General features: G+C 44.7%; 1 protein-coding gene across 1 annotated transcript in view; it reads left to right on the top strand.

Moving 5' to 3' along the window:
• Positions 1 to 245: 245 nt before the first annotated feature.
• The window catches only part of THNSL2 (threonine synthase like 2), a 104,438-nt gene continuing 78,925 nt past the window's right edge, over positions 246 to 25,758 (top strand). The window contains exon 1 of the mRNA XM_075332647.1: positions 246 to 367. The gene's annotated coding sequence lies outside the window, so the exon portion shown is untranslated. The remainder of the gene's footprint in view (positions 368 to 25,758) is intronic.

The following is a 25,758-nucleotide window of genomic DNA, read 5'->3' as shown; positions in this document are numbered from 1 at the left end:
CCCAAAAGTGACGGCGGAGCCGGGGGTAAGCCTGATAGAAAAAGGGGCCACGACTACAAGCCCCGAGGCACCCCTGGCACCCCGTTACAAAGGAATGAACTACATTTCTATGTGGCCAGCTCTTATGGCAGAATAGGAAACTGAGGCTTCAGGGTCTGTGAAGACTGCAGTGAACACTTGCGCTGTACCTTTAAGATGCACAGTCACATGACTCTGGGTACAGAGGGCAGATTCCAGCAGCACAGAGAACCTCTGCAGGAGCTCTCCTTCCCTGACAACTTATTTGGGTATTTTTAATGAAAATTGAATATCGGAACAAGCACAATTAGGTTTTTCTGTGAAGTGACCCCAGGAGACTTCTGATCAGGTACAAAATGAACGTTCCCAACCCCAGGACTGACCATTGTTTATGTACTGTAACTGTCCCTCTGAGCTAAGCAGATTAACCCTATCCCATCCCTCCAATAGTCCTGCAGCACCAGCAGCTCACAGGCTGATTATTGTTTTATCTGGTGCTATAAACATTTTATGTGTGTGGGTTAAGATTAGCTACTAAGAAGACACAACCTGTAATGGTCACTGGTAATTTATGGAAAAGTTATAACACAGAGCAGTTACATTCTTGTACATAGGAGCAGTATTATGGTACTTATATTCTTGTACATAGGGACAGTATTATAGTAGTTATATTCTTGTACATAGGAGCAGTATTATGGTACTTATATTCTTGTACATAGGGACAGTATTATAGTAGTTATATTCATGTACATAGGAGCAGTATTATGGTACTTATATTCTTGTACATAGGGACAGTATTATAGTAGCTATATTCTTGTACATAGGGAGCAGTATTATAGTAGCTATATTCTTGTGCATAGGAGCAGTATTATAGTAGTTATATTCTTGTACATAGAGGGTAGTATTATAGTAGTTATATTCTTGTACATAGGAGCAGTATTATAATAGTTATATTCTTGTACATAGGAGCAGTATTATAGTAGTTATATTCTTGTACATAGGAGCAGTATTATAGTAGTTATATTCTTGTACATAGGAGCAGTATTATAATAGTTATATTCTTGTACATAGGAGCAGTATTATAGTAGTTATATTCTTGTACATAGGAGCAATATTATAGTAGTTATATTCTTGTACATAGAGGCAGTATTATAGTAGTTATATTCTTGGACATAGAGACAGTATTATAGTAGTTATATTCTTGTACATAGGGGCAGTATTATAGTAGTTATATTCTTGGACATAGAGACAGTATTATAGTAGTTATATTCTTGTACATAGGGGCAGTATTATAGTAGTTATATTCTTGTACATAGGAAACAGTATTATAGTAGTTATATTCTTGTACATAGGGAGCAGTATTATAGTAGTTATATTCTTGTACATAGGAGGCAGTATTATAGTAGTTATATTCTTCTACATAGGAGCAGTATTATAGTAGTTATATTCTTGTACATAGGAGCAGTATTATAATAGTTATATTCTTGTACATAGGAGCAGTATTATAATAGTTATATTCTTGTACATAGGAGCAGTATTATAGTAGTTATATTCTTGTACATAGAGGGTAGTATTATAGTAGTTATATTCTTGTACATAGGAGCAGTATTATAGTAGCTATATCCTTGTACATAGGGAGCAGTATTATAGTAGTTATATTCTTGTATATAGGGGCAGCATTATAGTAGTTATATTCTTGTACATAGGGAGCAGTATTATAGTAGTTATATTCTTGTACATAGGGGGCAGTATTATAGTAGTTATATTCTTGTACATAGGGAGCAGTATTATAGTAGTTATATTCTTGTACATAGGAGCAGTATTATAGTAGTTATATTCTTGTACATAGGAGCAGTATTATAGTAGTTATATTCTTGTACATAGGGGAAGTATTATAGTAGTTATATTCTTGTACATAGGAGGCAGTATTATAGTAGTTATATTCTTGTACATAGGGAGCAGTATTATAGTAGTTATATTCTTGTACATAGGGGGCAGTATTATAGTAGTTATATTCTTGTACATAGGAGCAGTATTATAGTAGTTATATTCTTGTACATAGGGAGCAGTATTATAGTAGTTATATTCTTGTACATAGAAGCAGTATTATAGTAGTTATATTCTTGTACATAGAGGCAGTATTATAGTAGTTATATTCTTGGACATAGAGACAGTATTATAGTAGTTATATTCTTGTACATAGGGGCAGTATTATAGTAGTTATATTCTTGTACATAGGGAACAGTATTATAGTAGTTATATTCTTGTACATAGCAGTATTATAGTAGTTATATTCTTGTACATAGGGGCAGTATTATAGTAGTTATATTCTTGTACATAGGAGCAGTATTATAGTAGTTATATTCTTGTACACAGGGGCAGTATTATAGTAGTTATATTCTTGTACATAGGAGGCAGTATTATAGTAGTTATATTCTTGTACATAGGGGCAGTATTATAGTAGTTATATTCTTGTACATAGGAGCAGTATTATAGTAGTTATATTCTTGTACATAGGAGCAGAATTATAGTAGTTATATTCTTGTACATAGGGAGCAGTATTATAGTAGTTATATTCTTGTACATAGGGGGCAGTATTATAGTAGTTATATTCTTGTACATAGGGAGCAGTATTATAGTAGTTATATTCTTGTACATAGGAGCAGTATTATAGTAGTTATATTCTTGTACATAGGGGAAGTATTATAGTAGTTATATTCTTGTACATATGGAGCAGTATTATAGTAGTTATAGTCTTGTACATAGGAGGCAGTATTATAGTAGTTATATTCTTGTACATAGGGAGCAGTATTATAGTAGTTATATTCTTGTACATAGGGGGCAGTATTATAGTAGTTATATTCTTGTACATAGGAGCAGTATTATAGTAGTTATATTCTTATACATAGGGAGCAGTATTATAGTAGTTATATTCTTGTACATAGGAGCAATATTATAGTAGTTATATTCTTGTACATAGAGGCAGTATTATAGTAGTTATATTCTTGGACATAGAGACAGTATTATAGTAGTTATATTCTTGTACATAGGGGCAGTATTATAGTAGTTATATTCTTGGACATAGAGACAGTATTATAGTAGTTATATTCTTGTACATAGGGGCAATTTTTATTATAAAACAAACAAATACAATTATAAAAACACAAAATTGCCCGAAGAAAACACAAATCACTGCATTCTGCAGTCACATATACAAAAGCACTAAATAATCACATTACATGCATAAATAAATGATGAATTCCACCGTTAGCAGAGAGAGAGAAAAAAAAAAAAAAAACACCATATCTCCTAACTGAACCTCACATTCCTCCATAATGTGGCGTTCCTCTGACTCCTTCCAATTTCTATGGTTTTGATCCACCGGAGCTCCGACATAACCTGATCGGCTGCAGCGGTGTGATCAAATGGCTCATTGTGCAGCGATACCCGGGTCCTCATGTGCCAGTGGTAGTACTTGATGACACTAATTATGATATACATGGTCTCTCTGTCGATATTACTGACATTTGAGGGGACACCGTACACTATGTCAGGATACTTTAGGGTCCGCAGTCTGGGGATTTGGAGACGATCGGACACTTCCTCCCGGATCTTCCTTCCTCCCCAGCAATCACATATAAAGTGATCCATAGTCTCCTCCTGCCGACAACCAAGGGGACAGGTCCGATCAGAGACGCTCAGAAACTTCAGATTCCCCCGGACAAAGAGCCGACTATGGAGCGAAAGCCAAGTAATATCGAACAGTTTGGAAGGAAGTCGTCTCCCGTTCAGGAACCTGAGACTGTCCTGAAGGGTGGTCGTGACACAGTCCCTCAGGGCCAGTGGAGAATGGAAGAAGGTCCCACATATCCGAGCATACAGGTCTCTTCTCGTGTTGCTCTCAATGTAAGACCTCTGCAGTCCCCACTTCCTGACACACTTCAGACCATAGTCCAGATACTGGGGGAGGTGGTCACCTGTCCATCTCCTCCTCTTGAGACTGCCGCCTCGCACCCAAGACTCTGCAAAAGGCAATATCCAGTACCTGATACTATTCACCCACAGGGAGCTACTGTTTGAGTCCATGTTCCCAAAATTCACCTTCAGAAACAAGGAGTCAAAGAAAACCCTTGGATTCAACATATCCAGCCCACCCTCTCTCCGCTGTAAGTACGTTACTCCCCTATTTATTAGGTTCAGCCTATTCCCCCACAAGAGCTGGAAGAACAGGCTGAAGAGCCTCGCTGAGAAAGGCTCTGGCAAAGGGAAAATGACAGAGACATACAAAAACACGGGGACCAGGTAAGTCTTCAACATAGTGACCCTTTCTCTGTAGGTCAGCCTCCAGTTCTTCCATCGCTGAACCTTCACATTTCCGGTTTCCAATTTCTCCTCCCAATTGAATAGGGCTTGTGCAGAAAATATACCCTATGGGAACAAACATGCTAGAAATAGGAGGAAACCCCTATGGCTAAATAGAGCTGTAAGGGAAGCAATAAAAGAAAAACAGAAAGCCTTAAAAGAATTAAAGAGGGTAGGTAGTGATGAGGCATTATATAATTATAGAAAATTAAATAAAATATGTAAAAAGCAAATTAAGTTAGCTAAGTTTGAGACAGAGAGACTCATTGCGAGAGAAAGTAAAAATAATCCTAAAATATTCTTTAACTACATAAACAGTAAAAAACTGAAAAGCGATAGTGTTGGCCCCCTTAAAAATAGTCTTGGTGAAATGGTGGAAGGGGATGAGGGTAAAGCCAACCTGCTGAATGACTTTTTTTCTACGGTTTTTATACAAGAAAATGCCATGGCAGATGACATGACCAGTGATACCATAAATTCACCCTTGAATATTACCTGCTTAACCCAGCAGGAAGTACGCCGCCGCCTCGAAATCACTAAGGTTGACAAATCTCCGGGCCCGGATGGCATACACCCCAGAGTACTACAGGAATTGAGTTCTGTGATAGATAGACCATTATTTTTAATCTTCTCAGATTCCTTAATAACAGGGTCGGTACCGCAGGACTGGCGCATAGCAAATGTGGTGCCAATATTCAAAAAGGGGACAAAAACTGAGCCGGGAAATTATAGGCCGGTAAGTTTAACCTCTACGGTTGGTAAAATCCTTGAGGGTTTCTTGAGAGATGCTATACTGGAGTATCTCAAGAAAAATAACCTTATGACAGAGTATCAACATGGGTTTATGAGGGATCGATCCTGTCAAACTAATTTGATCAGCTTCTATGAAGAGGTAAGTACAAGCCTGGACCAGGGAAATGCAGTGGATGTTGTGTATATGGACTTTTCAAAAGCTTTTGATACGGTGCCACACAAAAGGTTGGTACATAAAATGAGAATAATGGGGATAGGGGAAAATATGTGTAACTGGGTTAAAAACTGGCTCAGTGATAGGAAACAAAGGGTGGTTATTAATGGTACGTACTCGGACTGGGTCTCAGTTCATAGTGGGGTACCACAGGGGTCAGTATTGGGCCCGCTTCTTTTCAACATATTTATAAATGACCTTGTTGGGGGCATGCGGAGTAGAATTTTAATATTTGCAGATGATACTAAACTCTGCAGAGTAATCAATACAGAGGAGGATAATTTTATATTACAGGGAGATTTATGTAAATTGGAGGATTGGGCTGAGAAGTGGCAATTGAAGTTTAATGTAGATAAATGTAAGGTCATGCACTTGGGTAGAGGAAATAACATTTATGATTATGTACTTAATTGTAGAACACTGGGTAAAACAGACACAGAGAAAGACTTGGGTGTATGGGTGGATGGTAAACTTCACTTTAGTGGACAGTGTCAGGCAGCTGCTGCCAGGGCTAATAAAATAATGGGATGTATTAAAAGAGGTATAAGTGTTCATGAAAAAAATATAGTTCTACCTCTGTACAAGTCACTAGTGCGACCGCACTTAGAATACTGTGTACAATTCTGGTCACCGATATATAAGAAGGACATAGCTGAACTGGAGAGGGTGCAGAGAAGAGCGACCAAGATTATTAGAGGAATGGGTGGGCTGCAATACCAAGATAGGTTATTAAACTTGGGGTTATTTAGTTTGGAAAAACGAAGGCTTAGGGGGGATCTAATCACAATGTATAAATATATGAGGGGACAGTACAGAGACCTTTCCAAAGATCTTTTTACACCTAGGCCTGCGACTGGAACACGGGGGCATCCGCTACGTCTTGAGGAAAGAAGGTTTAATCATAATCACAGACGAGGATTCTTTACTGTACGAGCAGTGAGACTATGGAACTCTCTGCCGCATGATGTTATAATGAGTGATTCACTACTAACATTTAAGCAGAGCCTGGATGCCTTTCTTGAAAAATTTAATATTACCAGTTATGTATATTAGATTTTATGACAGGGTATTGATCCAGGGAACTAGTCTGATTGCCGGATGTGGAGTCAGGAAGGAAATTTTTCCCCATTGGAACCTGTTTGCCACATTGGGGTTTTTTTTGCCTTCCTCTGGATCAACATGTTAGGCTACGGGTTGAACTAGATGGACTTAGAGTCTCCCTTCAACCTTAAAAACTATGATACTATGATACTATGATACTATGAATTTAGCCTGGCATTATCATCCCTCCCGAATTTAACCCCTAGGATCTTAATATGGGTGGAGGCATTGGCAAACTGCGGCAGATCAAAGCCGGGATCAGTGTCTAATGTCCACAGAGCTTGACTCTTCTCAAGGTTGACCAGAGACCCGGAGGCCTCTGAGTAGCTTCTGATGGACGCAGATAACATCTGCACCTCATGAGGATTGGAGATCACCAACGTCACATCATCCGCATAGGCAACAACATTCAGAGGCAAGCAGTGGGGGACCGACACCCCCTGAAAATCGCACTCCTGCAGTGACCTCAGAAACGGGTCCAGGGCAAAAACATACAGGAGTGGACTCAATGGGCAGCCCTGTCTCACCCCTGCCTCAACTCCAAAAGTGTCACCCTGCCAATCATTAATCAGGGGAAAGCTCACCGCCTCTCTGTACAGTGTCTTCAGCCAATCCACAAATTTTCCCGGAATACCGTACTTTGACAAAGTCGCCCACAGATAGTCATGATCAACCCTGTCAAAGGCTTTAGCCTGGTCCAGACTCACAACATATCTCCCACACCGCTGAGCTTTACATCTCTCGAACATCTCCCGTATCGAGATGACTGCTCCAGAGATGTTCCGCCCTTTTACTGTGCCAAACTGAGAGCCTGCCAACAGTGCCGGAGACAAACAGACTAACCTAGAAAAGAGGATCTTTGCCAGAATCTTCCTGTCCACATTCAGGAGGGCAATCGGCCTCCAGTTCCTGATGTCGCTCGGCTCTTTACCCTTAGACAGCAGAACCAACGAGGAGACTCTCATGGATGGAGGCATCAGGTGAGTTTCTAGGCAATTGCTATACACATCCACAAGGATTGGAGCCAGGAGGTCTCTAAATTTCTTATAAAACTCTGCTGTAATACCATCTGGACCTGGTGCCTTCTTCAGACATAATTTATCAATAGCCTCCTTAACTTCCTCCACCGTTAATTTTGCTGTCAAAGGAGAAAAGTCCAGATCATTAGTATCAGGCACTGGAGTTGCCTCCAAGAATTGAACCATCTTATCTCTATCCAAAACCTTCCTCTGAAACAAGTCAGCATAGTAAGATCTCACCACCCCCAGGATACCCTCCCGTGAATCCTGCAATACACCCTGGGAATCAGTGAGACCTGTGACCATTTTCTTGGCCACCCTCTCCCTGCAATTCTCAAACGGATCAGGGGCCCCTAAGGACCCATAATCTCGCTCAAGAACCAGGGAGGTGTACCTACTGTACTGATACTGCCTTATCTCAGATTTCAGCCGGTTAATCCTTACTCTGTCATCCCCACCCGCTGAATACAATGACTCCAATTCTTTACGCAGTCTTAGGTACTGGCTGTACTTATTCCTCCCTTTATTAACTGACAGTCTCTGCAAGAGGGATCTGATATCCTCCTTGACGTCCTCCCACCAGTCGGTCACGTTGTCATAGAAGTCAGCCCTGTCTAGATGAAGCTCCATAAGAGAGTGGATACGATTCTGGACATAAACATCATCCAGGAGACTTGAATTAAGCCTCCACAACCCTCTACCAATGTCCGGACGGGTAGAGACTCCTAGGCACAAGCACAAAGCGAGGTGATCAGAGTAAGGGACGACCTTCTCACTCAGGGCGCCGACAGCCTCAGTAGGACTCACAAACACAAAATCTATCCTACTGCTTCTGTTGGAACAAGAACTTAGGCTGCCGACCTCCCTGTGTGAAAGCGTCAGTCAGCCCTGCCTGTGTTATGATGTTCTGTAGGACCTTACCATCCCTGGTCACTGTCCTGCCTGAGGAACTGTCACCGGATGTCAGTATCGCATTAAAGTCCCCCGCCATCACCACTGGAAGAGAAGTGAAGAGGTAAGGCTTGACATCATTATAAAGCTGGATCCTGTCAGTCACCGTCTGTGGCCCATAGATGTTAATAAGCCGGAGTCGCCTACCATGGATAGTGACTTCCAGAACCAGACACCTCCCCATGACCACCTCCGTCATCCTATGTACAGTCACGTCATTGGTGCTAAACAGGACAGCGACCCCGGCGTAAGGCTCCACAGCCAGTGACCAGAATGATGGACCGGACCACCATTCCCTCTCAGCCTCCCTCATAAGCCCCAGGGATGTCAGTCGCGTCTCCTGCAGGAAGATGACATCAGTGCCCAGGTATCGTAGATGTTCATATACCGTATGTCTCGTCCTCCTCACCTTAATACTATTCACATTACTCGAGGTTACTGTTAATGAGAACCCGGCCATCACAACACAATAGAAAAGGAGCAGAGTAACAGCCATCATCATGAATCAAAGATGTTCTGTCCACCACTGGTGTCCATGTCAGTCTCTACCTGAGGGTCTACAGAAATGGGCTTCCTTTTCGGCGGGGGATGGTCCTCTACATCCCTGTCACATTCAGCATCAATTTTCCTTAACTCGTTCTCATAGTCCTCATCATTAGACTCTGATAACACCCCATACCTGCCGGACACGACCATCACTTCAGCAGAACCCTGGACCTTCTTGCTAGCACTCTGACCAGAGTCATATTCTGCCTCAGGTTTACGAGAGGACGCATTTTTTTTCTTCCTCTTATTGTGCTTAACACTCCAGTCCTCAGATACAAAGAGTGATGCAGAAGAGGGGCCTACGTGAGGCTGCTGGACCTGAGGGACAACCTCCATGTTCCTCTTTGTACCCTGCTGCTCTGGCGTCACATGGGCGGACTCCTGGTGGGCATCTGAGTTGGTCGGTATCTCTCCTGACATTACATCCTCCTCCTGAGCCTCTGCCACCAACTCAACTACCTCCTGAGCCTCAGCCCCTGCCATCACATCCTCATCCGGGAAGGCTCTGCAGATGTTGTGCCAGGCGTCTGGACAGTCCCTGTGAGGATGGCCCATCTTACCACAGAGGTTGCACCGGACGTCCCGTCAATCTGCAGCGACATGGCCAATTTCCCCACACAGGCTGCACTTCACCACAGTACAGGCATTGGCCAGATGACCCTTTCCACCACATTTGAAGCATTTTCTGGGCTGCCCGGGGTAGTAACATCTCCCCTTCTCCCTCCCAATGAAGAAGGAGTTGGGTAGGTGGGCAGTGATATTATTATATTGCCTCAGCTTCACCTGTACCTTCCACCCCATTGTCCAGATACCATCCTCATCCCTGACCTTGGTGAGATCAGAGACGAGGTCACAATGTCTCCGGAGCCACACCTCGATGTCCTGTGGGGGAACGGCCTCATTCCAAAAGGTGACATTTACAGTAACAGTATCTGGCCTGGAAATAGGAACCAACCAAAACTTATTCCAGCCCTCGGTGTCCCTGAACTTGGGATAATGGGCCCAGAATCTGTCCAGATCACCAACGAGCTTGAAACTGACCTCATAGCCCTGCCTGTCCTGCAGATTAGAGACGGCCAGAATCTCATGTACCACAAACCCCATCTGGCGGCACAGCAGCTCCCTCACCACATATCTGCGTTGCGGCAGATCCTCCTTGGCACCCATGTACTTAAAACGCACAACATTTATACGTTTAAACGTCTGGCCGGTATATCTGGCACTAGAGGTGAAGGATGGGGCGCCGCGGCTCCAGGCATTCCTGGGGGGCACCCGCTGGGTCACACTGGGCTGACTGACAGGGAGAGGATCTGCAGTAGGGGGGGCTGTCACACCTTGTGGACTAGATGGTAAAGGGGGATAGTCACATACGTCATGTACATTATCCTGAGCAACATCATTATCAGACAGTGCAACGTCCATCACAGATTGTGAATCCCCTCCCGCCCCCGACCCCACGGGGACAGTGTCATTAGCCCCAGGCTGTGCCTCAGCCTCATCAGCACAGACAGTCTCACACATACTGTCCTGCTCCTGTGAGGAGCATGCTGAGACTTGTGGTGCCTCTGCTGGAGTCTGAGGCGTATGCTCCTGTTCAGACTCTACAGGCTGTCCCTGCTGCTGCAGTGGTGCCCCCTCCTGGAAGCAGAAGCGTGCAGCCTGTACCACCGGCCGTGCCTGCTGCTGGGGGGTCTCGTCCTGAACAGTCTCTGACTTTATGTGGGGGGTCCTGGTCTCCACAGCACAGTCTTGTGTATAGGAGGCAAACCGCTCCCGATTCACGTAGGTCTCCTTCAGGGGCCCCATCGCCTCCAGACAACAGTCCATGTCCTGTACCACCCCGGCCAGCTCCACACCCAGCGCATTCAGCCTCATGTCGTACGTGGCATTGTTATCAGGGTGACTGGTCTTCAGGTGGTAAATACAGTCTATTTCACTTTGCAGCATTTGTTTATGTGTCTGCAACTCACCCATCTTCCTTACCAGTCCAGGTATCTCCTCTGCCAGCTGCAGCTCGGGCGCACGCCCCGTCTCCACAGCTTCAGGCTTGGCCACAGGTGCAGGGACCTTGAATACAGGCTTGTCAGAGGCCTCCACCACAGATGTCTGCATGGTGGCCTTGCTGGACCCAGGCACTGGGACTTGCTTACAGCTGGCACTGGACTGCGACCTGAGCCCGCCATGCCGGACACCACATGCTGCTGCTGGAGATTCTCTTGCAGGGTCTGCTTCTCCAAAGATGTCCTCTGTCTGCGGGCCGGAGAGCTGAGCTGCACATGCACAGCTGACGGTGATGGAAGCTGAGCTCCTGGCTGGAGCTGTGCACTGACCGGGGCCTCTCTGGAGGAATCACAACACTGCTCACTTTGTTTCTTTTCTTCACTCACTTCTGGCTTCTTTGCTGCACTTGGAGTTTGTTTACCTCCCAAAACAGGACACATGGATTCCTTACTTTCTCCTTTCCTGCTGGAGCTTTGTGCAACACTCACAGGTCTCACAGCGACTCTGGGGGTGGTATTCCCAATGGAAGAGGCCTGGGAGCCGTGTCCCAGTGTAGGCCGGGAAGCCTGGGCCTTGCCTGGGGAGCTGCCCCGCCCTGGGCTTGCTCCAGACATCAGGAGAACTGCTCACACACAACCTCACAGCTTGGGGGCAGTATTATAGTAGTTATATTCTTGTACATAGGAAACAGTATTATAGTAGTTATATTCTTGTACATAGCAGTATTATAGTAGTTATAATCTTGTACATAGGGAGCAGTATTATAGTAGTTATAGTCTTGTACATAGAGGGTAGTATTATAGTAGTTATATTCTTGTACATAGGAGCAGTATTATAATAGTTATATTCTTGTACATAGGAGCAGTATTATAGTAGTTATATTCTTGTACATAGGGGCAGTATTATAGTAGTTATATTCTTGTACATAGGAGGCAGTATTACAGTAGTTATATTCTTGTATATAGGGGCAGCATTATAGTAGCTATATCCTTGTACATAGGGAGCAGTATTTTAGTAGTTATATTCTTGTACATAGGGAACAGTATTATAGTAGTTATATTCTTGTACATAGCAGTATTATAGTAGTTATATTCTTGTATATAGGGGCAGTATTATAGTAGTTATATCCTTGTACATAGGGGCAGTATTATAGTAGTTATATTCTTGTACATAGGGGACAGTATTATAGTAGTTATATTCTTGTACATAGGGGCAGTATTATAGTAGTTATATTCTTGGACATAGAGACAGTATTATAGTAGTTATATTCTTGTACATAGGGGCAGTATTATAGTAGTTATATTCTTGTACATAGCAGTATTATAGTAGTTATATTCTTGTACATAGGGAGCAGTATTATAGTAGTTAAAGTCTTGTACATAGAGGCAGTATTATAGTAGATATATTCTTGTACATAGGAGCAGTATTACAGTAGTTATATTCTTGTACATAGGAGCAGTATTATAGTAGTTATATTCTTGTACATAGAGGCAGTATTATAGTAGTTATAGTCTTGTACATAGAAGCAGTATTATAGTAGTTATATTCTTGTACATAGGGGGCAGTATTATAGTAGTTATAGTCTTGTACATAGAGGCAGTATTATAGTAGTTATATTCTTGTAGATAGAGGCAGTATTATAGTAGTTATATTCTTGTACATAGGGAGCAGTATTCTAGTATATTCTTGTACATAGGGGCAGTATTATAGTAGTTATATTCTTGTACATAGGGAGCAGTATTATAGTAGTTATATTCTTGTAGATAGAGGCAGTATTATAGTAGTTATATTCTTGTACATAGGAGCAGTATTATAGTAGTTATATTCTTGTACATAGGGGCAGTATTATAGTAGTTATATTCTTGTAGATAGAGGCAGTATTATAGTAGTTATATTCTTGTGCATAGGAGCAGTATTATAGTAGTTATATTCTTGTACATAGGGTGCAGTATTATAGTAGTTATATTCTTGTACATAGGGGGCAGTATTATAGCAGTTATATTCTTGTACATAGGGGGCAGTATTATAGTAGTTATATTCTTGTACATAGGGGCAGTATTATAGTAGTTATATTCTTGTACATAGGGGCAGTATTATAGTAGTTATATTCTTGTATATAGGGGGCAGTATTATAGTAGTTATATTCTTGTATATAGGGTGCAGTATTATAGTAGTTATATTCTTGTACATAGGGGGCAGTATTCTAGTAGTTATATTGTTGTACATAGGGGCAGTATTATAGTAGTTATATTCTTGTACATAGGGGCAGTATTATAGTAGTTATATTCTTGTACATAGGGGCAGTATTATAGTAGTTATATTCTTGTATATAGGGTGCAGTATTATAGTAGTTATATTCTTGTACATAGGAGCAGTATTATAGTAGTTATATTCTTGTACATAGGGGCAGTATTATAGTAGTTATATTCTTGTACATAGGAGCAGTATTATAGTAGTTATATTCTTGTACATAGGAGCAGTATTATACTAGTTATATTCTTGTACATAGGTGCAGTATTATAGTAGTTATATTCTTGTACATAGGGGCAGTATTATAGTAGTTATATTCTTGTACATAGGGGGCAGTATTATAGTAGTTATATTCTTGTACATAGGAGCAGTATTATAGTAGTTATATTCTTGTACATAGGGGACAGTATTATAGTAGTTATATTCTTGTACATAGGAGCAGTATTATAGTAGTTATATTCTTGTAGATAGGAGCAGTATAATAGTAGTTATATTCTTATACAGTTAGGTCAGTATACATTTGGTCAGACATTTTTCACATTTTTGTTTTGTGGATTACCACAATGGATTTTGTAAACAATTCCGCTGCAGGTGAAGTTCACACTTTCAGCTTTAATTCAGTATTAAACAAAATGATTGCATCAATATGTGAGAAACTAAAGGATTTTTTTAAACTTAAGGCCGTTTTACATGCAGCGACATCGCTAGCGATCAAACCCGCCCCCGTCGTTTGTGCGTCACGGGCAAATCGCTGCCCGTGGCGGACAATATCGGTAGTGCGCGTCACACGTCCTAGTGACGTCGCTGTGGTCAGCGAACAACCTCTTTTCAAAGGGGGAGGTCCGTGCGGCGGCACAGCGACGTCACACAGCGGCCCACCAATAGAATCAGAGGGGCAGAGAGCAGCCGCATGAATGTCACTCCCACCTCGTTGCCGGAGGACGCAGGTACGGTGTTGTTCGTCGTTCCTGCAGTGTCACACGTAGCGATGTGTGCTGCCTCAGGAACGACGAACAACCTGCGTCCCAGAAGTTCAACGACATTTGGAAAATGAACGACGTGTCAACGATCAATGATATTTGAGGTAAGTGAGATCGTTAGCGGTCGTTCGTAAGTGTCACACGCAACGACGTCGCTATCGACGCCGGATGTGCGTACTATTTTCGTGAGTCCAGCGATATCTCGTTAGCGATGTCGTTGCGTGTAACGGGGCCTTTAATACCTTCATTTCAGAGGCTCGAAAGTAATTGAACAAGTTAAATATTTGGAATTAAAAAGTTAATTTCTAATACTTGGTTGAAAACCCTTAGTTGGCAATGACAGCCTGAAGTCTTGTACTCCTGGACATCACCAGACGCTGGGTTTCCTCCTTTAAGGCTGCGTGCACATGATCAGTGTTTGCAGCGTTTTGGATGCAGGGTGTTTTCGCTGTGTCCAAAACTAAGTGTTGTACAGTACAAGCATAGTTGATGGATTTCAAGAAATCCCGTGCCCACTGTGCTTGTTTTTTCTACAGCAAACACTGACCTGCGGTGCGTCTTTCCAGACCGCAGCATGTCAATTTTTTGCTGCAGTCGCATGTGTCCTCCGTAGGGAGAACACAAGCGAGAGATTGCAGCGCACGAAATCCTGATCGTGGGTACAAGCAGCTGCGGTCTCCTGCGGAGGAGATGCGCGGCCCCACAGCTCAAGACTCGCTGCATACAGAACGCAGAGAGTCCTGATCGTGGGCACATACCCTCATGCCCTCCAGCCCTTTACTGCAGAGGTGTTCAGTTGCTGTTGGTTTCTGGGTCTGTCTGAATTTTAGTCTTTAACAAGTGAAATGCGGCTCTATTAGGTTGAGATCAGGCGATGACTCGGCCATTCAAGAATATTCCACTTCTTTGCTTTAATAAACTCCTGGGTTGCTTTGGCTTTTTGTTTTGGGTCATTGTCCATCTGTATTATGACGCTCCGACCAATCAGTTTGGCTGCATTTGGCTGGATTTGAGCACCCAGTATGTCTGTGAAACCCCAGAATTAATCCGACTGCTTCTGTCCTGTGTCACATCATCAATAAACTCGGGACCCAGCATCACTGACATCCATGCATGCCCGGCCATCACACTGCCTCCACCATCAATAAACAGTAGGGACCCAGTGTCACTGGCATCCATGCATGCCCGGCCATCACACTGCCTCCACCATAAATAAACAGTAGGGACCCAGTGTCACTGGCATCCATGCATGCCCGGCCATCACACTGCCTCCACCATCAATAAACAGTAGGGACCCAGTGTCACTGGCATCCATGCATGCCCGGCCATCACAATGCCTCCACCATCAATAAACAGTAGGGACCCAGTGTCACTGGCATCCATGCATGCCCGGCCATCACAGTGCCTCCACCATCAATAAACAGTAGGGACCCAGTGTCACTCTCATCCATGCATGCCTGGCCATCACACTGCCTCCACCATCAATAAACAGTAGGGACCCAGTGTCACTAGCATCCATGCATGCCCGGCCATCACAGTGCCTCCACCATCAATAAACAGTAGGGACCCAGTGTCACTGGCATCCATGCATGCCCGGCCATCACACTGCCTCCACCATCAATAAACAGTAGGGACCCAGTGTCACTGGCATCCATGCATGCCCGGCCATCACAGTGCCTCCACCATCAATAAACAGTAGGGACCCAGTGTCACTGGCATCCATGCATGCCCGGCCATCACACTGCCTCCACCATCAATAATCAGTAGGGACCCAGTGTCACTGGCATCCATGCATGCCCGGCCATCACAGTGCCTCCACCATCAATAAACAGTAGGGACTCAGTGCCACTGGCAGCCATGGGTGAGGGGACACATCCTGAACTGACCTCAAGGTGTTACCAGAGCTCCCTAAGGTCCCTTTACTTGGTGTTTCAACCCGTCGCCAAGTTGGATACTTAATCCTTCTGTAGCCCTGCAAACACTCTAGCTAGGAAAATGGCCGGCGGGAGACACTAGTCCCACCGTTGCACTAATAAACATGGAGGGAAAAGAAAGACAGACAGGGGGGTAAACAGAAGGATATAACCACCAAACTTAATGGCAGCAGACAGACTCCAAAGTAGTAGATGTATGGACACAGGACAATTCCCTAGCAGTTCCTTCCACCAGGATGGCCAGAGTAGAATGAATTCTATCAACAGCATGGACTGCAGGGAAAACTCCACTATTTAAACCTAAATGGGTGACCTGCCCTGCTATGAGCTGCTGGCAACAAAAACTGACATTAATTCATGAGTCTTTTAAATGGGGAGTCTAATTGGAGTTGGGAGGCTCCAGTCCTAAGGCTGTCACTAGTCTCAAAACAACAGGAAGATGACTGTCACATTATGGATTTCACCGTGCAGTGAACCCTCTGTATTTTCTTTCATGCAGTCTTCTCTTTATGGTAGATTTGGATATTGATACGCCTACATTCTGGAGAATGTTGGTCACTTGGTTGGATGTTGTGAAGGGGTTTCTCTTCACCGAAGTATTATTAGATAACACCATGACTAATCCTTTAATTCCTCTATTAAACACACTTTGCGTTGGGTTTTGTAGACTTCTGGCTCAGGACATGTAAACATGTGAGCTGTGTCATTGTACGGCGAGGAAGACCCCACCATTTATCCTAAGCCCTTGCGAAGCTTCAGTAGGATCATGGTCTGATTTTCGGAGTATGCAGGTGGGCTTACAACTAAAATCAAAGCCAAATATGAGATGTGGAAGCCACCTGTCATCAGCCACAGGAAGGACGAGATCCGTGAAGGGCTTTGCATCAGGATTATATTCTTTGTTCTCTATTTCTTATTTCAGGTGAAGGGGTCAGGTAGGAGGCCATTCTTGGTGAACGTTATTTGCAGATATCAGTTGAGTATTGGGGAAGAATGATGAGCAGTGTAGACTCTAACACACCATGATGACAGACAGACTCGGTAAACTGATTGGAGGAAGAGTCCAACTGCTAAACTGGTTTATAAAAACTCTAAACCAAAAAGTTCTAGTTTGATCTCATCCATCCACAAAACATGGTTTCTGTAGACCATAGTTGTAGAAAGGACATGGACTACACACCCAAAACTTATCATTGCGGCTAAGTAAAATTTGCAAAAGTGAACAAGAGGTTTTTAATTTTACATCTGATGAGACTATATGATACCCCCTGCCACATCATGCCAAGTCTCTCAGTGTCTGCTGCATTCTCTCTTGTTCAGATGATCTTTAGCAAATTGTAGATGGCCATCAATCTTCTTTTTCAAGAGCAATGTCTTTCTTCTTCCAATCCCACAAAGCAGACCATCGTTGTTCCTAGTATCCTCCAAAAGAACAACTTATGAACATATGAGAGAGGCCTTTAGTTGCCTAGAGGTTACATTTAGTTCTTTTGTGATCTCATGGACTGTTTGCCTTGCTCTTTTTTGGTTGACCACTCTGGGTCTTGAATTTCTTCCATTAGTACAAAATCTCTGACTGCAAACTGGTGGTGTCCAAACACTTAAGAGACGGATCTTTAATAGGGATGATTGAATACCTCAAATATTCAGCTTCGCGAATATTTTCCGAATAGGTCGCCGCTATTCGACTATTCGCGAATATTCGATGTGCAATGTAAGTCTATGGGAAACCAGAATAACAACTATTCGGGCTTCCCATAAACTTACATAGCGCATTGAATATTCGCATAGCGGCGACCTATTCGTTGGATATTCCCGAAGCCGAATATTTGAGGTATTCGATCATCCCTACTCTTTAACCTTGTCTGTCCTGAAAATCTCAAAACACATCCAAAAATGTGTCGTAAAGAACAGAATTTTTTTTTTTTTTATTGATTTTTGCATTTAAACATTTAGAAAACAAAGAAAATCCTAAGCACACAGATGATCTGATGTAGTTTGAAGCCATATTTATGAAAAAAAAAAAAATCTGGAAAATTCTGAAGGGTTCACAAAACTTAAAAATATCATTGTAGGCATGTATGCTTTATCAAAAATGGACTTGCTCCTATAAAAAGCCTTTATCAAATTTCATCCAACCACAGAAAACGTTCCATTATCAGGTGAAGCTATGTGTAACTGCCCTGTTAAAAAAAAAAAGTGGTCTTTTTTTCCCCCCTTCCATCTTAGGCACTCAATATCTTCTTTTTATGCTACTATTTAAAAATGTGAAGCTTGGTCTACACATTTTTTTTCTTTGCCTGTTTACTTGTTTAGAATAAAAAGACAAATTTTTGAAAGTTTGATTCAAATTTTGTGCTACTTGTCGTTTTAACCTGTAAAATTTTGGCATGTGATGTCCTGCTCTGCACTCGATAGGTGAGTTGTTCAACCAGAGCCGGGTGTCGGCTGTTTCTTGTTCACTACTCATCAGTCCAGCAGGAGTTAATTCCTGCTGGCTTGTGAACTGCTACTAGGAGCTCAGGTTGCTTATGACCACTCACAGCTGCCTCCACCCTTTGTAAAGGTGCTGGATCTTTTTCCTCATCGTTGATTATAGCTCCAGCGATTCCTGTCTTTAGCATGTGATCCAACTCTGGTTATCTGTTGTATGATATCTGGTGTGGTGTGGAAATATCCCAGTTGTCAGTTTATTTCCTCCCTGTATCTTATTTCTTCCTGTGCACGTGTTGTCTGTCCCGGTCTGGTTGCAGTCTGTATGTGTTTTGGTTCTCCCCTGTCTGTGTTACTTGTGGGATTTATTACTTCAGTCCCGGCCCTACCCAGGGGTGGGGGATAGGGGATGTTAGACTAAGGTTTGGACAGGAGTTAAGCCTAAAGCCTGCTTTACACGTTACGATTCTGCATACGATATCGTATGCGATCGTAACCGCCCCCATCGTATGTGCGGCACGTTCAATTTGTTGAATGTGCCGCACAGACGATTCACCCCCGTCACACGTACTTACCCGTCCATACGACCTCGATGTGGGCGGCGAACATCCACTTCCTGGAGTGGGAGGGACGTTCGGCGTCATATCGACGTCACGTGGCAGCCGGCCAATAGAAGTGGAGGGGCGGAGATGAGTGGGACGTAAACATCCCGCCCACCTTCTTCCTTCCGCATTGTCGGCGGGAGCCGCGGACGGAGGTAAGCTGTCCTTCAATGTTCCCGGGGTGTCACACACAGCGATGCGTGCTGTCTCAGGAACATTGCACAACCTCACATTCAATCTTTGAGGAATGAACGACGTGCATGCGATGAACGGATTTTCGTTCAATCGCAATTGCACGGAAGTTTTACACGCTACAATCATACTTACGATGTCGGATGTGCGTCACTTATGACGTGGCCCCGTAAGATTTATTGTAGCGTGTAAAGCGGGCTTAAGACACAGGGCATGAAAATCAGAGCAAGTGGAGGGCGATAAACAATCGCATTACACTAGGACCAATATTAGCCTGTGTGTCAGTACCCATGAGCGATTATTTTCTCAGCCCTAATCGGATCGAGAAAACAATTGAAGCATGCTGCGGGAGTAGTGCGAGACTCTTTCTCTCGCACTCATGCAAGTCTATGGGGCGAGAGAAAGATCACACTGCACTCGCAGTACTCCGGTGTACCGCGAGTGCAGGGCGAGAATGGCAATAGCTGGCTACGGAGGAGAGAGGGAGATAAATCCCTCCCTCTCCTCCTCCGTGCCGGCCCACCCCTCCTCACCGCTGGCCCGCCTCTCCTCAGTGCCGGCCCGTCCCCCGCAGCTGAGGTCCGATCGCATGATCGGACCTCAATCACAGTGACACTCGCATGACACTTGGCTCTTGCTGTGCTGCCAGCGCGAGCCGAGGGTCATGCAAGGATTGCATTAGTCCCCTGTGTGGCCCCAGCCTTAGGGTCACTCTGGCAGTCTAGACCTTACCACCATTGGGTGTACCTCTTGAATAAGGGACAGCGCAGGGTACCCAGTCTGAAGGCCAGTCTAGGTGCCCCTGCTTCAGTAATTCATCACTTCCGTGACACATTTTCACCAAAATTTGGTTTGCACATTAACTAGACCAGAATTTCTCAAACGTTGTCTTTTGAGTCCTCACCAGATAATCCAATATGATGCCAGTAGATTCAGGAAAGCAATTTTCCAGTATAAAAGAAGATTGCATTTATTGAAAATACTACGTAAAAAACATATAGCCATCTTGATAGCATTGCCATTGATATATTTTAGACCAATTGTATGTCCTTAATTGTAGCACCATATAAAAATGTCCAAAACATTCCGCAGACCCAGATTACAGCTATGAAGAAATTTCTTGGACACCAGAAGCAAGGGCCAGTAACATGGCAAACGTGGAATAACATGTAGAACCCCAATCTATTGGAAGAACAAAGCGCTAAAAGAAGAGAATCGATAACTACATGTTATATACTGTGTACTGTATACCATTCTTATTATACAATGTAGTCCAGGGTTTCTTTCAGGGGTGCACAACCTTTTTGATTGGAGGACCACAGTTCGTAACTAAATTTAAAGGGTTTTTCCAATCAGAGACATTTATTAATATCTTAAGTATATATCATTAGTGTCTTATAGGTGTCAGTCTTGGAAGTGGAACCTGCACCTACTGTATTGGGAAATTGAGACAATGCAGTTTAGAATATGGATGCTCTGCTAAGATACAAACCGTAAAGAGCCATGGAGGGTCCAACATGCATAGACGGTCACCTCATTTACTCATAGACCCATATCTTCCTTATATATGGGGGAGAAAAGATGGAAACACAATGCACTAATGATTCTATCCTGTTTCTGTTGCGGAGATGCGTCACTCTACTTTTTCACATTAAAGCTACATGTGACCAGCTGCGTAGGATCATTTCTGAGTCGAGATGGCTTAGGGCAACACATGGCATCACAGGCCACATGTGGCCCATAGGCTGCTGGTTTTGCTCCCCTGGCTTGGATCTTGTTGGAATATGAAGAAGACCCAGCTGAGATTAACTCCATTTTCTTTTCCACTCTGTAAGAGTTGCTAAACTGCTAAACTGGAAAAAGAGGGCAAATGGGGAGGTGGGAAACCAATTTAGAGGGATAAGAAAGAAAAAAGGTGAGAATCAATTAATCTTCGGATAATAGTCTTAGTTGACTCAAATCTACACACTTTAGTGTAACACCCTGGGGTCAAGTGGTTTTCACCCGACTCGTCGCCGGGCCCGGGGTGCAGATCCTCTGCGTTGTCATGGCCTGGCCTGGTTTCGTGACCTAGAGGTGTAGAGGAGGGAGGGAAAGCAGTGGACGGGAGGAAATAAGGAGGATGGGGGTAGTAGTGATGGTTAGGAAAGTCATTTTAGATCGTGACACCACCTGTAGTACGCGGCCAGTGATGGGCCGCCACTGCAGTTGCTGCTCTCCGGGGCTTATGGTGAAGGTCGCAGTTGGGATGGTGTCGCTCCCCACAGGCGGAGCGTGGTTACCTCGGGGAAGATGATGAAGGACGGATTTGTGGTAGTCTCCGTTGGCGCCTCAGCGCTGGGCGACGGCAAAGGAGAGGCAGAGGCAAGGGCTGCGGTTCCAGGTCTTTTACTCACTGGTAGTTCAGGCACTGCCCCAGAGTATCGGTCTCCACCACGATGGGCTCCAGCCGATCCAGGATCCGTGAAAGGTCTGGTCCAGTGTGTCAGCCTATGGGCCCTTCCTCCTTTGATGCGCTAAGTATCGGATCCCCATGGCATGAAGTACTTGGGGATCCCGGTGTCAGTAAAGTGTCCTGTCCTGTATGCCGATAGTGCGGTTCCGCCGTGTGGCTGGTCAAAGACCTCAGCCCCGGATCCTATATGCTATTTTGCTCCAGGAATGGTGGGACAGGTTCGGTGACTTTTCTAGCCTGTTTCCACGACCCTGGCAGAGTTGGTAGACAACTTGAATTATGCCTGCCCTGGGGTTCTGTATCCCGACAGCGCCGGTCCTGTGGAAGCAGCCTCCTGCTTTTCCCCAGCAACTGTGTTGAAACGCCTTGGCCCACAGAGCTGACTTGCGGCACGTCCTCTCTGCTCGGCATCTGGAGCTGTTATCCCTCTGAAGTTGTGTTGTGTGTTCCAAGCTGTTGCCCCCAGCCGCTGCCACTGGCTGGTTCACTACTCTCACTAAGTCAACCTGCTTTTCCCACTTTGTGCTCCTAACTCCCCCTGGTGGTTGCTTCTCCCTGACCCCGAGTCCTGGTTCCAGTGGATCGGGAGCCCCTAGTGTGGTGGCGTCCTGTAAATCCAACCGCTGTGGTGACCCCCTTCTGTAACCCAACCCTGGCTCGGTCCCCATTGGGGAGGGCAACCCACTGTAATCTGTATGTGAGTGTTGGTGGAACTGGTGCCGACCTTCCTTGGACCCGGGATAAGTAGTACACCCTAAAGGAGGTGCAGTACCCTGTGGCGCCTGAAGCCTCAGGGGCGCCACATGAGCCTTAAAGTCGATAGCACTGACCTATTGCTTGGCAATCATGCCAGTCTGTGAGTTTGGAACGTATCAGGCTCGATTTGTGATGGTGTAAAACATTAGAGTTTTGGAAAATTTCTGGGCAACTTAGAAGTTGCACAACACATGGCATTTTCATGCCAATCCTGCCCAGCTTTGCCAAAATGGGCAGGACAGTGCGTGGCTAATTCCACTTCCAATTATTTTTTTTTTTGGTACATGCCAGTTATGACATACATCTAATTAATGAAGTGGTATGTGCCTCATAATGAATCAGGCCCACCTCGCACCAGCGGAGCCGATCATTAAGACTCACCAGCCTTAATGAATCAGGCCCATGGTGATGTGAAAGCCCCAAAGTGATAAAGATGCACGTTGGGGGCCATTTGTCTGTAGGGAAGAACAAACTGGGTGTTTCTGTCTTCAAATGGTTAACAATTAAAGTATTATATAGGGCAACAGGTCAGAGGACTTAATGCAAATTCTCTTTCACAGATCTGTAATTCTATCCACTTAAAGTGGAGACTTCATAGCCTTGAGGGTTTGGGCAAGTCCTGGATCCTATGCTGCTCCATTGTCTGGGGCTATATCTTATTTAGAAGAACATTTTTGTGGCCTTTTGTTCCTGGTAGCCGGCCCAGGGATGCTGGCTCCAACTACTAGTCTCCTTCTATCCAGTTTGTTGCAGCTTTGTAGCCTAGGTCTCAGAAGTCTTACTGATTTATTATAGTTTTTCTAATGTGTCTGTAGAGTGACGCGGGGCGGTAGTCGAGGGCGAGGAATTGACTTCGGACACCCCAGCATGACAAATGAAATACTTGGTCCTGACTTGGTGTGGATTTTGGCCATGTTGGCTGGGTACCCATGTGGGCCACATACTGTCGCTGGTGTTGGCCGGCAAGGACAAGATGACGATTCATGCACTGGTCACTTTAAACCACAAATCTTTACTGTACATTCATTCTCGTTTACAAGTTTTTGTAAAAGATAGCAGGACATACAGTATATTCCAGCCCGTTACAGTTTTGCACAACATTGTGAGACACAGTTCAACCGTCTGATCTAACTGGGCTGATGAGTCCCAATGTTACCCAGTCCAGGGTTAGTCTACACCGTGACAGTCGCCTTCCCTTCCTGCAGTCCCAGGTCCAGTTTCCTAAGGGGTTTCATAATGACTGGAGTAAAGCTTTGCATACCCGGACATCTAGCGGGACACCGTTAGGTTGGTTGACCACACACCGGTAGAGATTAACCCGATACATTGATGGTTTATGGAGGCCTGGTTGCCAGGGTTCAGTCTTCCGGCTCCTGTTGTCTGGGGCCCCTCTGTTCGAGGATTGGTCTTTAGTAAAATAGCTGCTGGGTTCTCTCGTGGTTCATGGTGGGAAGCCTTCATGCTTGGTGATATAAGGGATGGAGTTGAAGCTCTTTAAGTTTGTGATGTTTTTCTGAGAATTCATTGACCCGACCAAGAGGCATTGCAATACTGTTAAGAGAGTTGTGGCAGGAGGTATAAAGGAACGACCGCCGGCGATGGAGCCTTCATATCTTTAGGCGATGAAGTCTCCGCAGTTTGCCGAGATGCAGTAGGCACTGGATTACTTTGATTTTTCCATTACTTGTGGTTAAGTCACCTTTAATGATTTGGAGTCAGATTTTCCCTTCCTATGAAAATTGCCATCGTCCAACATTTTTTCACAGTTGGAATCAGGGGTCCAGTTTTTTCCTTTACCCTAAAAATGTGGAGTAGAAAAAATAAGTGGAAGTGAAAATACCAAAAGATTAATAACCAAAAGCACAAGATATAGCCGAAGAAGAGAAAATGTTCAACGTGATTTTTTTTTCTAGCGTTGAAAAACAAAAAGGAAAATGTATATATAAAAAAAGAACCTAAAATTACATAAAAATATTGTTAGTCAGTAGATAGAAACTATAAGTTATTCTACCCCTCAAGATCCTTCGTTTTCATTTTTTTCTATTTTCTAGATAGCTCTGTGCAAACATATAATAACTGTTGAATATAAAATGTTAGAAAATGGGAAATATATCATAAAAAATAAACTTTCTGCTCCAAAAAATTTGAATTGACCATATTAATAAGTTTACTCTTTTGTTGAGTATTTTTGTGGGATGTCAGGGCGGTGGGCACCATTGATCTGCCACGTGGGCTTGGAGGAGGGGGTGCTGCGGCTCAAGAGGGTCAGTGTGTGGAAGCAGAGGGTGGGCGATACTGTGGACTCATGGGGTATTGTGGCGGGCGCCATTGATCTGGGGACAGCTTTGAATCGCCGGCGGGTGACACGATGGACTTAAAGAAAATGGCCACGGAGGCCAATCTGCGCATGCGCCGTCTCTGTGGCCTTTTTTTTTTTTAAAGTCCATTGCGTCAACGGCTGACGATTCAATGGAGCCGGAAGATCAATGGCGCTCGCCCGCTGCGACACCCCATGAGCCCGCAGTATCGCCGACCCTCTGCTGCCACACACTGACCCTTTTGAGCCGTGACACCTCATCCTCCGAGCCCGCTGGCAGAGCAATGGCGCCTGCCACCGTGACACCCCACAGTATCACTGACCCTCTGCACACTGACCCTCTTGAGCCATGACACAGCCTCCTCCAAGCCCGCAGCATCGCCTACCCTCCACACCCCCTCCTCCGAGCTCGCAGCATCGCCTACCCTCCACACCACCTCCTCCGAGCTCGCAGCATCGCCTACCCTCCACACCCCCTCCTCCGAGCTCGCAGCATCGCCTAGCCTCCACATCCCCTCCTCCGAGCTCGCAGCATCGCCTAGCCTCCACACCCCCTCCTCCGAGCTCGCAGCATCGCCTACCCTCCACACCCCCTCCTCCGAGCTTGCAGCATCGCCTATCCTCCACACCCCCTCCTCCGAGCTCGCAGCATCGCCTAGCCTCCACACCCCCTCCTCCGAGCTCGCATCATCGCCTAGCCTCCACACCCCCTCCTCCGAGCTCGCAGCATCGCCTACCCTCCACACCCCCTCCTCCGAGCTCGCAGCATCGCCTAGCCTCCACACCCCCCTCCTCCGAGCTCGCAGCATCGCCTAGCCTCCACACCCCCTCCTCCGAGCTCGCAGCATCGCCTAGCCTCCACACCCCCTCCTCC

The sequence above is a fragment of the Anomaloglossus baeobatrachus genome, chromosome 1 (assembly GCF_048569485.1).
Source record: "Anomaloglossus baeobatrachus isolate aAnoBae1 chromosome 1, aAnoBae1.hap1, whole genome shotgun sequence".
NCBI classification, from domain to species: Eukaryota; Metazoa; Chordata; class Amphibia; order Anura; family Aromobatidae; genus Anomaloglossus; species Anomaloglossus baeobatrachus.
Note: the sequence above shows the minus strand (reverse complement) of the source record. Positions and strands in the feature narration are given on the sequence as shown.